Source organism: Vigna unguiculata, chromosome 2 (assembly GCF_004118075.2).
Source record: "Vigna unguiculata cultivar IT97K-499-35 chromosome 2, ASM411807v1, whole genome shotgun sequence".
NCBI classification, from domain to species: domain Eukaryota; kingdom Viridiplantae; phylum Streptophyta; class Magnoliopsida; order Fabales; family Fabaceae; genus Vigna; species Vigna unguiculata.
The window spans coordinates 23,718,883-23,733,847 of NC_040280.1; the positions used below are offsets into that span (position 1 = coordinate 23,718,883).

The window sequence follows — 14,965 nt, forward strand, 5'->3', positions numbered from 1 at the left end:
GTGTCTTTATTATTCTCAATATTAAATTAAAATTGAACATAATGCCAAAACATATAGATTATACATTTATAAATAGAAAAATAAAAAGAGATGAAACCTGTGACATCCCATTTTAATAGATTACACTACTAAATAAAACATCACATAGTTATAATAACGAGAAGCACTCAGATGAACATGAAGCGTACGAAAGGTAACTATTACAGTCATCCTGAAGTACTTAAAAGGAAACTTAGGCATACCACATAGCCCTAAGCAAAAGGAAATTTTTAAAAGTTTAACAGTCTTGCAAAAGGGTTGCCCTCAAGGCAACTAATACAAGAGGCCTCATGGCCATGAAACTACTCCTAAGACATCCAGACAGGGAATCTAGGCCGCACCACTCCGTTTCTCATATCCATCTCGAACCTCCCTCTCATCTGCTCCCACCAGAAGGTGATCATTGCAAAAGAGGAAACATAACAGAAACAACACAAAATGCAAGGGTAAGCTAGTGTAACATGAAACTTATCCTAGAGTAAAAGAATAAGTGCATAAACATACACAGGCATACAACACAGAGACACATAAATCATATGATGGCAAACAAGCAAGACACCTATGACTCTATTATCCGGATACATATATTAAGATCGGATTCACTAGACGCTTGCACTTGTGGTGGCCTCTACTGCTCTGCAGAGCCATTGCCAATGGGTTTCACCCTACCACACACAAGGTTAGCCTTTAAGCATCTAAGGCCATTATCCTGCCAAAGACTAGGGCCTCCCGCTACTCTCACCACTTGGGTCAGTTTGCTCTACTTGAGACTCACTCACCCTTTAGAGTTTCGGGATGCAATCCTTACTTGAATCCTTACCTTAATATATACACTACACGCCACCATAAAGTCTCCCCACGAGACTCATGGAATTATGCCTATTTCACACCAATCTCATGTTTCATATCACATAACCACCACTTGTTACCTCAACATTAATTTCTCATGCTCATTATCAAGCATCCAAACACAACTTCATACATTACTCATGCTATCATACAGATTTTAGTGCATATAACTCATACAACTCATGAAATCACACCATAATCTTGCATGTTCGAGAGAAATAGCCACACTCAAGTAAACATGAATTCAAAAACATAAAACTACCCTATTCTCGCCTGGGCTAGAAGACCTCGCCTAAGCTGCAGCGACTGTCTCGCTTAAGCTAGGCCATCTCGCCTAGGCGAGGCCTGGAACAGGGCACTCTGCGAGCATCTCGCTTGGGTGAGACCAGCTCGCCTGGGCGAGACCGTCCTTCGCCCAAAAATAAAACACCTCGCCTGGACGAGGCTGCGAACAGAGCACACCAGCTTCTCCTTCGAGAACTCGCTTGGGCGAGGTACTCTCGCCTGAGCGAGACAACGCATCGCTCAAAGACAAGGGCCTTTCGCCTGGGCGAGCTGCTCGAGTAGAACCTGGGAGGGTCTCAGACACTCTCGCCTAGGCGAGATGAGCTCGCCTGGGCAAGATTGACAGTTCTTGCCACTGTCCACACACATGCAACAGAGTAACAGTTCAATCCAACAACCAAAAACACATGCACCCAGCTTCAATCGATTACACATACTTCTCAAGCATGTAAACATGCAACAAACCAAAATGGCACCCAAAAACAACTTTAAACGGTTAAAACTAGCTTCCCTTACCTTGCTTAGATGCTAAAACGAAATAAACCCGCAACTAAGAAGTATTTCAGCTCCAAGGGCTAGAGTAGTGAGCTGAAACATGGAAATCAGCACAAAACGAGGTAAATAAACGGAACCCTAACTGACCAACATGCTCAAACAGCGGGAAAAAGGGGAAGAAAGTAGACCCAAGGCTCAAGAGTTCGACTTACCAGGAGGTACAGGGTCGATTTTTGTTAACTCAGGATGGAAGAAGATTGTGCCCTAGCAGAGCACCTTGTAGGGGATCAAAGGGGAAGAGGAAGCTGCTGTTTCTGAAAAGGGAGACAAGATGCAAATGAGGCAACTGAGTGGGGTATAGGGTCCTACTGAAGGGTTGGCCCTGGGCCTCCGAAAAGGCCAGGCCCAAAACTCTATGACACTGAAAAAGGGCTTACAATATCTCCCCAACAACAAAAATTTTTCGTCCTCGAAAAATTAAACTTACCAGAATAGATGTGGGTATGCATTCCTCATGTCCTCCTCAAGTTCCCAAGTAGAGTCCCCTGTCCTCCGGTCCCAGATGACCTTCACAAGACTTGTGGCTCTTCCCTTGCGCTCCCTCACTTGGCGGTCCTCTATGGCCACGGGCTGTACCACTACCTGAAGATCCTCCCTGACTTCCACATCTTCCGCTTCCAACACATGCGATGAGTCAAAAACATACTTCCGTAGCTGTGAAACATGAAAGACGGGGTGTAGATTAGCCAACTGGGGTGGCAATGCAATCTCATAAGCCACGGGCCCTATCCTCCTCAAGATCTGATACGGACCCAAGAACTTAGGAGACAACTTCCTGGAGCGGATAGCCCTCCCCACACCAGTGGTTCGGGTCACCCTCAAGAACACATGCTCCCCAGCCTCAAACTCTAGGGGTTTTCTCCTTCTGTCAGCATATGCCTTCTGCCGACTCTGGGATGCTTGCAACCTGTCTCTCACTAACTGCACCTTCTCTGTGGTCTGTTGCAGCAACTCAGGTCCTACCAAAACTGACTCACCGTCCTGGTACCAACATAAGGGAGTCCTACACCTCCTCCCATACAAAGCCTCATAAGGTGCCATCCCTATGCTCGCTTGGTAACTGTTGTTATAGGTAAACTCCACCAGCGGTAACACCTCGTCCCAACTGCCAAGGTGATCCAAGATACATGTCCTCAGCAAGTCCTCCAAGGACTGAATCACCCTCTCTGACTGGCCATCCGTTTGTGGATGATAAGCAGAACTCATCCTCAGCCTGCTACCCATAGCCTCTTGTAACGTCTACCAGAACCTTGAAGTGAACCGGGGATCTCTGTCAGACACTAAGCTACTAGGCACTCCATGAAGTCTCACTATCTCTCGGATGTAGAGCTGGGCCAACTTGGCCATAGACATTCTGAGATTCACTGCCAAGAAGTGAGCACTCTTCGTCAAACGATCCACCACTACCCATATAGCATCATGTCCTCTCACGGTGCGAGGCAAGTGGGTAACAAAATCCATGGCTATGCTATCCCACTTCCACACCGGAATATCTAAGGGCTGGAGCGTTCCACCAGGTTTCTGATGCTCCACCTTAGCCTTTTGACAAGTCAAACAGGCCGATACAAACTGTGCAACTTCCTTTTTCATGCCCTGCCACCAAAAGTTCTCCTTGAGGTCTTGGTACATCTTAGTCATGCCAGGGTGCAGACTAAGACGACTCTTGTGTCCCTCCTCAAGGATCAACTTCCTCAACTCAACATCCTCTGGTACACAAACCCTGCCTCTGAATCTCAACACACCATCACTGCCCAAGGCAAACTCCTTGGCCTGATCCGATCCCAGTAACTCCTTTACCTTCTGTAGACTAACATCCCTTGCTTGCCTTTCCCTGATTAAGTCCAAGAAGTCACTAGATATAACCAAGGTGCTACACCTAATGAATTCCGACTCCAACTCAAACTATAGCTTCATGTCTCTGAAGCTCTCTAGCAACTCCATCTCTTTTATCATCAAGTGCGCCACATGCACTGTCTTCCTACTCAATGCGTCTGCCACCACGTTCGCTTTCCCTGGATGATAGAGAAGCTCAAAGTCGTAGTCCTTCAAAAACTCTAGCCACCGCCTCTGCCTCATATTCAGCTCTTTTTGATCAAAGAGGTACTTCAAACTCTTGTGGTCACTAAACACACGGAACTGCGCACCATACAAGTAGTGCCTCCATATCTTCAAAGCAAAAACCACCGCTGCTAACTCTAGGTCATGAGTGGGGTAGTTCTTCTCATGAACCTTCAACTGCCTTGAAGCATAAGCCACCACCTTCCTCTCCTGCATCAAGACACACCCAAGTCCCTGATGAGAGGCATCACAATAAACCTCAAAGGGTTTACTCACATCCGGAATTATCAGAACTGGAGCACTCGTCAACCTCTGCTTAAGCTCCCTGAAGCTCTCCTCACACCTATCAGTCCATGCAAACGGTTGATCTTTCCTGGTTAGCTGTGTCAAGGGTGCCACTATCTTGGAGAACCCCTCTATAAATCTCCTGTAGTAGCCAGCTAAACCCACGAAACTCCGAATCTCAGTCACTGACTTGGGACACTCCCACTGTATCATAGCCTCTACCTTAGCTGGATCCACAGCTATACCCTGAGCTGATATCACGTGCCCCAAGAACTTCACCTCTCTCATCCAGAAGTCGCACTTTGACAACTTGGCAAATAGTTGTTTCGCACTTAGAGTTTCGGGATGCAATCCTTACTTGAATGCTTACCTTAATATATACACTACACGCCACCATAAAGTCTCCCCACGAGACTCATGGAATTATGCCTATTTCACACCAATCTCATGTTTCATATCACATAACCACCACTTGTTACCTCAACATTAATTTCTCATGCTCATTATCAACCATCCAAACACAACTTCATACATTACTCATGCTATCATACAAATTTTAGTGCATATAACTCATACAACTCATGAAATCACACCATATAACTCATACAAATTTGGGTGGGTCTCAGACACTCTCGCCTAGGTGAGACGAGCTCGCCTGGGCGAGATTGACAGTTCTTGCCACTGTCCACACACATGCAACAGAGTAACAGTTCAATCCAACAACCAAAAACACATGCACCCAGTTTCAATCGATTACACATACTTCTCAAGCATGTAAACATGCAACAAACCAAAATGGCACCCAAAAACAACTTTAAACGGTTAAAACTAGCTTTCCTTACCTTGCTTAGATGCTAAAACGAAATAAACCCGCAACTAAGAAGTATTTCAGCTCCAAGGGCTAGAGCAGTGAGCTGAAACATGGAAATCAGCACAAAACGAGGTAAATAAACGGAACCCTAACTGACCAACATGCTCAAACAGCGGGAAAAAGGGGAAGAAAGTAGACCCAAGGCTCAAGAGTTCGACTTACCAGGAGGTACAGGGTCGATTTTTGTTAACTCAGGATGGAAGAAGATTGTGCCCTAGCAGAGCACCTTGTAGGGGATCAGAGGGGAAGAGGAAGCTGCTGTTTCTGAAAAGGGAGACAAGATGCAAATGAGGCAACTGAGTGGGGTATAGGGTCCTACTGAAGGGCTGACCCAAAACTCTATGACACTGAAAAAGGGCTTACAAAACCAATCCCATTACATGTAATAAACAATTATTAAACCATATAATATTGGATAAGAAGAACTAAATTATATTAACATAAGTTTTTCCAAATTATTCTTAATAACTTTATATAAAAGGTTAATTTTGTCAATTTAAGTATTAATTATAATTTTATGTAATCATATCATATTCATTTTAAATTTTATTAAATTTTATTAATTCTTAAATAGTTCATATTTTAATATATTTTAAAAAGTATATACTGTGTGGATTCTGTTTTATGGGAGTGACATACAAAATAATTTTAGGTTAATATAACATTTTGTATATATAATCAATGTGAATGAAATTTTAAATGTACTAATATCTTCTAGAAAAATGACACAATCCATGTTTATAAATTAACTTTCTACTTGGTAAAAATTATAAAGATATAATTTGATTAATATATATAATATAATATGATGAAATTTTTGTTTATTTATATGTTCTATTTTAAGGCTTTACAAATGAGTTACAATATACTGATTGTCCAAAGAAAAAGAAATAAGAGGTTTTAATAAAACAAAAGATTCGATACTGAAAAGAAAAATATATTTTTTACAAATTTTTCTTCATAATATTTATTATATATGGTAAATTTATAATCATAATAATAATGTATATCACTTTTTTAAAATGTATATAACTTTTATAAATATTTTATTTAATGCATAAGATTTTTATCTGTATAATAAAATTATCTTAAAAAGTTATACTATTTGTCTTTTCATAAACTTAAAATATTGGATGCCGTCAAGGAATCTCTTACACTTTGTTTTTTTTTTATGCTCCTGTTTTAGTTAATTATATTAAAGTTAATATACTTTACTTACACAATAAACTATTCCTTTATTGTGTTGTGTAAATAATTAATAAATATTTTTTTAATACATAATATTTTTTCTTGTATGATAAAATTATTTTAAAAAGTTTAAATATTGGATGCGGTTAAGGAATCTCTTGCACTTTATTTTATTTATGTTCATTATATCAAAGTAAATATATTTTACTTACACAATAAACTACTTTTTTAATTATATTGTGTAAATAATTAATTTTACATAAATAGATAATTTAATCTTTTCATAAACTTTAAATATTGGATGCGGTCAAGGAATCTCTTGTATTTTATTTTATGAGTTAAATATGATTTTGGTCCTTTAATTTTCAGTGAATTTTGGAATTAGTCCCTTTCGAAATTGTAAACCAATTTAGTCTTCCATCTTTTGAAATACGTGGATTTAATCCTTTTAGTTAAATTTTGTTAAGTTTATTTGACATTTCACGCACGTTTCATACTATTATTTGACTTAACATTAAAGCAAAAATATGTCAAAAGTATAAACAACTCAAACACAATCCTCAAATGCGTACGCAACATCAAATACATCTAACAAAATTTAATTTGATTAAAAGGACTAAATTCACATATTTCGACAATGAAAGACTAAATTGATTAAAAGTTTGGAAATGGACTAGTTCCAAAATTTACTGTAAATTAAGGAAAAAAAACATATTTAACCCTTACTTTATTTATGTTCATTATATCAAAGTAAATATATTTTACTTACACAATAAACTAATTTTTTAATCATATTCCTTTATTATCTTGTGTAAATAATTAATTTTATATAAATAGATAATTTAATTTTTTGTTTGTAAAAATTAATTATTTAATTTAATTTTTTATTGCAAATAAAAATAACTGTCAGCAATAATTTATAATATATAATATATTTACTACAAATAAAACAAATCATTTGTAAGTTGTATATGATTGAATAATATTTGTTTTACATTCGATCCATCCTATGAATCAAACCTTCGTCCCATATCCCTAATTTTGGTTTCATAGATTAAGTCGAAAGAATTGTCTCTAGTACAATGAGTGATGATGAGTTCTCTTTTGATAGAAGATTGAAAATGGAATTTTTCACCTGAACTATTTATTCACATGGTGCATCCTTGTATTTGTCCCAAAATAAATACACAATTATAAATTGGAGAACACTTATGAAGATAATGTTTTAAAAAAATACTAAATGTGTAAAACATGATAAGATGCAAAATTATAAAAAAATTTTCTAAAAGTAAAAATTTAATAAGAGAATGGGTTACTGTAACACTGAAGTGATTATAAAAAATGGATGAATGTAAAAGAAAAAACTGCCAAAATTTAATAGCATCCATAACAGTAATTAATTGATAATAATTGAAAACAAAATGAAAACGTACCCAAATCATAAAAGGACAAAAATCCTGAGAAAAAAAGGCATAAATTATTGAACATAACACCCTCTCTGTTTATTTAGGATTGAACACTTTTAAGGTATCATTTTAATTATTTATTTTGATTTTTTAATTTTTATAATAATATATTAAACATTCGTTTAAGTTTTCGTCTCATCTAAATTCATATTTAAAAATAATTTAATGATTTACTTTAAGAAAAAATCACGTGAGAGCATTTGTCTTTATATTATGTTATTATGTTACATTTATATTATGTTATATATATATATATAACATAATATATATATATATATATATATATATATAGAGAGAGAGAATATATGAATAAAATAAAATGTTAAATATGTTTTTGGTCCCTTAACTTTCAGCAATGTTGGAATAAGTTCATTTTGAAATTTTGAATCAATTTAGTATTTCATATTTCAAAATACGTGAATTTAGTCATTTTAATCAAATTTTTGTTAAGTTTATTTAATATTTTAAGTGCATTTCATAATAATATTTGACTTAACATTAAAGTAAAAATGTGTCAAACAATATAAACAACTCAAATACAATCCTGAGGTGTGTACGAAACATTGAATAAACCTAACAAAATTTGATTAAAAAGACTAAATTCACGTATTTTGAAAGATGAAAGACTAAATTGGTTCAAAATTTCGAAATAGACTAATTACAAAATTTACTGAAAATTAAGAGACCAAAAACATATTTAACCCTAAAATAAAATAACAAGTTCCTCCTCTTATAACATATTTCTTATATCTATCATATATCTTATATCTTTCATATTTTCACAAATTCTAAAACTTCTAAACACTCATAATATTTCATAATGCAAGTATATGACTTATAATATCCTACGTCATAATATGACTCTTAAAATTTCTGCATCAAATTTTCAAGATCAAAATACATTCTTAAGCAAATGTTCGCTGTATAATATAATAATATAAAATAATAAAAATAATAAATTAAAAGTAAATAAAAATAGTCAGAATATTATTACTCATTTATTATTAATCAAAACATTTCAATTATTTGTACCTTAACCCTTTCATTCACCTCCCTCACTACACTCATTCCAACAACCGCAAATGGATCCTTTGAAAGGATCCGAATCCGAAAACCCTATGGCCACATGCCTTTCCTTGCTCTCCCTCCGCCGTTTTTCCGCCTGCTGCGACTTCGCTCGCAGCCTTCCTCCCACCGACACCGTAGCACGAGTCCTTGCTATCGCCAACATCCTCTCTGCCGCTGACTTCTACTCCGTTCTCCAGCTCGACCCATCCGACTGTGCCAACCGCGACCTCGCACGGCGGCAGTATGCAAAGCTAGCGCTTCTCCTGGACCCAACAAGCCCTGACAAGTTTCCCTTCTCCGACGAGGCGCTCGCACGTGTGCAGGAGGCCTGGCACGTGCTGTCCCGTCCTGAACGCCGAGCGCTCTACGACCGGGAGCACCCAGTCTCCGCAGCTGTGACGTTTTGGAGTGTGTGCCCCTACTGCTGGAACCTCTTTGAGTACGAGAAGAAGTATGAGGATTGCGCGCTGTGGTGTCAGGTTTGCGGAAAGGCGTTCCAGGGCGTGGCGGTGATACCGCCGTCGATGGTGGGCGAAGCAGTGGTGGAGGGAGAGGAGCTTCGGCAGTACTACTCGTGCGAAGCAAGTGTGCCTTTGAGGTATTACGAGGTCAAGGAGGAGATTAAGGGTAGTAACACATTTGGTGAGCAGAATGCTGCATTCAGTGAGCAAAGTGCTCCATCGTTTGTGTACATTTCTGATGATGATAATGAAGGGTTGCAGGGGAATGGTGAGAAGCGGCGAATGAGGGTCAAAACTGTGGCCAAGAAGGGTAGTGGGAACAGGAGGAGGAGGCCTCTTGCTAGTGACTCGGATTTGGATTTTGATTTGGACGAGGAAGACGATGAATTGGAGTTCACTGAAGGAGATGATGATGTTTTTGTTGGTGTGCGATTTCGAAAGTGATGCATGGAGTAATGGTGATAAATTTTGTCTGCTTTCTTTCCTAATTTTTGGAGCATGGTATAGGCTGGTGGTGATTGGAGAGAGTAGTGCTGGTAGGTATAGCATTTTGCATAGATTTACTTGTAAACAAACTGAAAATGGAAAATTGGAGAATAGTTTTGATTTGGAGTTTCCCATTTTGTTGAAGAGGGCATTGCCAAGTTCATATTTTGCCATTTATGTATTGTCCTTGACCTTCTGAAGTTTAAAAGAAAACATTTCATACCTTTCTGGATTGTGTGCTGCTGGTTGATCTACATTTATGATCTCAGAATGAATTGTTTTTTCTTTTACCCATTTTGTTAGAGTTTCTTTTTGGAGGAAGACTAACTGAGTTTCTGTTTTAGGCTTTGGTTAATGAGGTGTATGAGCTTCTTCACATTGAATGTGCTACTCTGGTTTTTTTTGGGAGCATTGTTTACGTCTTGTTAAATTGTTACTGATGTGAACTACTCCACCATCTTGAAGTGATCAAGAAGTGATGGCCAGAGACAAGTGAATTAAATTTTTTAAGCAGAAACTGTTTTGGATTGATTTGGTTTAACTGCTTACTAAGAAGTCCCCTCATCAAGAAGCACCACAAAAACAAAGTAGGAATAGTTTTTCTATTTCACTATCTTTTAAAATTTTGTACAGCATTTGACACTCTTATCTTGCCCTTTCATACCCTCTCTTCAAGTCACAGCAACTAGATGAAGAAGTGAGATGGATATGCTGTATGCCCGCCAACTTTGCATTTGGTTTTGTCCAGTTAAGTGGAAGAACCTCCACTCCTTCACGCATATCACGTTTTACCCTTTTAAAGTATATTTTAAATTAACTAAAAGTGTAAAATACAAGAAAGACAACACTTTTTTAATTTTAGTAGAACAGATGAGATTTTTTATTTTACGTTGTTTACTTATGTAATAAAACATTAAATATAAAGTATTACAAATTAGGTTAAGAATATAAGTAAAATTGATAGAGAACAGTTAATATTATCTCAAATTTTGATACGCATTTATAAATAAAAATCTAAAAAAAAAATTGACTAGTAAAGAAAGGAATATAAGATAGACTGAAACATGCTAAAAACTAAGAATTTTATTTAACAAAATTAGATGATAAACTAAGTAGCAGTGCATAAGCTTTCAGTTTATAAATTCTGAACAAAATAAGGCAGTTTATTGGATTAAAAATATTTATTAAATGTAATATAGCATAAAAGAATATAACTAAATAGATTTTATTATATAAACGAAAGTTATATTTGTTTAGACAAAAGCTAGTGTCAACCCAAAGTTTGTGAATTTGTGTCTGTGTGTGTTTTTAGTAAAATCAACTTGAAAAATGAATTATATGTTCAAAAACGCAATATTTTTATAAATATAGAAAGAATAAAATATGTGTAAAAATAGAGTTAACTTTCTAAAAGTATAAACGATGTGTAGAAATATTTAAAATAAACTCACTAAAAATACATATCAATGTATAAAAAGATTGGTGTAATATATATTGTTAAACTCGTCTAATCAATGCATTGACAAACTCATCTATTATGTGTGGTTAAACTTATCTAATCATTATATGAATACATTCGTTTAATGTGTATTGCTAGATACCTCTAATCAATATATGGATAAACTTGTTTAATGTATATTGCAAGACTTGTCTAATAAAAGATGGATAGAGTCGTTTAATGTGTATTAATATACTAGTCTAATATCTGTATGAACTGACTCATCTAATGTATAATGCTAGACTCATATAATCAATGTATGGACAAACTCATCTAATGTGTTGCAAGACTCGTCTAATTAGTGTATGAACATACTCGTCTAATGTGTATTCTTACACTCATCTAATTAATGCATGAAATGACTTGTCAATGTTTTTTGCTATACTCATCTAATAAGTATATGGATAAACTTGTCTGATGTGTATTGCTAGACTCGTCTAATGTTTTTCACCATACTCATCTAATCAATGTATGAACATATTTGTTTAATGTGTAGTGCAAGATTCATCTAATTAGTGATGAGCAAACTTGTCTAATGTGTATTAATATACTCGTCTAATTTATGTGTGAAAAGACTTGTCTAATGTATATTGAGTCATTTAATCAATATATGAATGACTCATCTAATGTGTATTGTTAGACTCGTCAATGCATCGACAAACTCGTTTAATATTTGTTGTTTTACTTGTCTAATCAATGTACTCCTAGACTAGTGTAATAATTTTTGTTATACCCGTCTAATCAAAGTATGAAATGACCTGTCTAATATTTTTCTATATGGAAAATCCCGTCTAATGTGTATTGTTTTGCTATATTCTTTTAACCAGTGTATAAAAAGACTCATCTGATGTGTATTACTTTGTTATATTCATCTAATCTTTGCGCCATCACCTATCTAACATTCTTTAGCAAAGTGACCGAATTTTTGACAATTGTAACAGGGAGTGTGAGGGTGGTTGTGCAGATGGGGTTAAGGTGGATTTTGAGGCTAATATTATTGATGAGGATAATAGGGTTGGTGATCCTGAAATGCTGGACGAGGATGACTGTCATGGTAATGATGGGGTGGTGAAGGCCGAGGTTGAGGCTAAGGGTGAGGGTGGGGGTGAGGCTGAGGTGGTGGTGGGGAGTGAGGGTGAGGGTAAGGGTGAGTTTGAGGTTGAAAGTTGTGTTGAATATGAGGGAGATGGTGTGAGTGTGTCGAATGAAGGTGTCCACAATCTTGAAGGATTAGTTGATGTGAGTGTTGATTGTGATTTAGATTATGTAGTTAACCATAATTTATGGGAGGGAAGTGTGGAGGTGGAAGTCCACATTGATGAAGATGTTAGTGAACCTTCTGGGAATTACTCCCAAAAGAGAAAAAAAAAGGTATATGGAGGGATGGTGATGATGCATGATTGTTTAATGAAGATGTCAAACTAAACATACACGAAAGAGGATTGTCTGATTGTAAGTGAGAATTAGAAGAGTTGGATAGCGATGAAGAGAGTGATACAATGGTGGATGATTGACGAAGTTATGGGTAACTTGGAACATTTTTTATGCCTAAAAACATGGTTGAATACAAATGAGATGTCAGAACTTATTTTGCAGATAAGGCAAAATTTATAGACGTCATTAGAACATATGGAGTGCATTGTGGACAAAGATTGAAATTATAGAATAATGATGAAGAAATAGAGGGTCATATGCTTAGGTGCAAATGGAAAGTGTGTGTGGTTTGTTTATTGTGTGTATGTGGCTCTACTACACACATGATAATTAACGAAAATTGATGATACAATACATGTAGTAGATTATTCAATGTTGGTTTAATAATTGCCAAGTGGTTAAGCAAGAAGCTAGAGAACACAATAATAGAAAATCCAAATATGAAGGTAGTGGACATTTGTAACAAAGTTGTTAGGAAGTGGAATGTTTGTGTGTCTAGGTCAATGAATTTAGGGCAAAAACATTAGCCTCATACCATATTGATGCTTCATTTAAAGAATAATTTAAAAGAACGTACGACTATGCATATGAGATTGGTAGACCTAATCTTGGTTATACTACAAAGGTTAAAGTTGAAGAAAATGATGGGACACCCGTACTCATGAGATTTTATACATGTTTGAAGGCATGCAAAGACAATTTCCTCTCATGTCACCATATAATTGGTTTAGATCGATGTTTTTTGAAAGGGGGGTATGGAAGGGATGGTAATGACCAAATGTTGTCAATAACATAGGTTATTGTTGAAGTAGAAAACAAATATGCATGGACTTGGTTCTTGGAGTTGTTGATGGAGGATCTTGAAGGTTCCAAAGTTTATGCCTCTTGAACTTTTATCTCAGACTAGCATGAGGTATTTAATATAATTCATATTTTATGTTAAACTTTGGTAGACATGCACTGGTATGAAATTTCTTCCATAAAGTATGATGCGTGCTATGCAATCATTATTACCCAGAACTGCTAATATATTATGTCTTCACCATATGTATGCAAACTTTAGGAAGAGATTTCCAAGCAAGAATCTGAATCGTTTGATGTGGAAGGCAACTTCAAGCACTTACACACAAGCATGTGAGAGAAAGATGAGGAACCTTAAAGATGTTAATGAAGAGGCATTCAAACACCTTCTAGCAATCCCTCCAAGGCAAATACCTTTAGCTGTAATGAAGGTCCTTTAGCTTTGTCTATCTTTATGTTTGGTGCTATCATAATGTTTGATACATGCAAGGAATATATGATGCACCTTTCAATTTGTATTTTAATTTGATTATTCAGTAAAAGATCATATATGTTGCACCTTTCTCTGCATATTTACCCTGTTATATTGTTCTGGTGTTATCTAGAGAGTAGAAAAAAACAATAACAAATATAATTGACTTTATGTAACAATAACAATATCTTTGAGGTCAGGCACACCTCAACTACTACGGACAAGTTTGTTGTCAACATAGACAATCGAGAATATAGTTGCAGGAAATGGACTATCACTAGTATACCTTGTTGTCACTCATTAACTGTTATGAAATTTCTCAATTTGAATGGAGAAGATTCCATCCCTCATTAGTTTAGAAGATCAACATATGAAGAGACATACATGTTAATCATCTACATTGTCAATGATCAACAAGTGTGGGTTGTCACCGAATTTCCTTATGTATTGCCTCTATGTGAAAGGATTTTGCCTGGAAGATAAAAAAATAATAAAGACTTGAACCTTAGGAGATCAAGAAGAACGAAAAGGAGTTTAGAAAATTGGGCTCCGTAAAAGATGTGACACCTGTAAAGATCTTTGAGAAAACAGAAAAAGTTACCCCCTAACTATCTCAGTTAGACCATCCTTCTCATGCAACTGAAGCAACAACTTTAACTACACCAACTCCAACACCTAAAGAAGTTGACTTCTTCAAATCATCCCATGCACCAACACAAAGTACATAGTCTTCACAAGTACAGTTCCCACCACAAACTACTTAGTCTTTTCATGCATCCCAACCACCACAAGCAATTCCAATTTGTCCTCCACCTCACCCATCACGAGTTAGACCCTCCATAAGGCATAAGTTGCAAATAGGAGAGGACGAGTGTGGAATCCATGACTTTTTAATATGTATGTTTTTGAAGCTGCACCTTTTCTTTTGGGTCTTTATTATGAGACATTTATTAAAGACATATTTCTTTTTGCAGTTTTAAACATCCAAGTGGAATGTTGACTTTAAATGAATGTGTTTTGTAATGTAATTATAAACAACAATCTTGTCTTTATGAATGAATTTGCAAAATATTACATATGCTATATTTCTATACCCAATTGCACAAAGTTGTAGACTATATGTAGAATATATAAATGAATCTTGATATA

General features: G+C 36.1%; 1 long non-coding RNA gene across 1 annotated transcript; it reads right to left on the reverse strand.

The window, feature by feature from the left end:
• Positions 1-354: 354 nt before the first annotated feature.
• On the reverse strand, positions 355-5,265 carry LOC114174668. Its single transcript, XR_003602695.1, has 3 exons — positions 5,105-5,265; positions 4,914-4,985; positions 355-419 (listed from the first exon to the last, which is right to left on the reverse strand). It is a non-coding gene; the product is annotated as an uncharacterized LOC114174668 (long non-coding RNA).
• Positions 5,266-14,965: the final 9,700 nt, after the last annotated feature.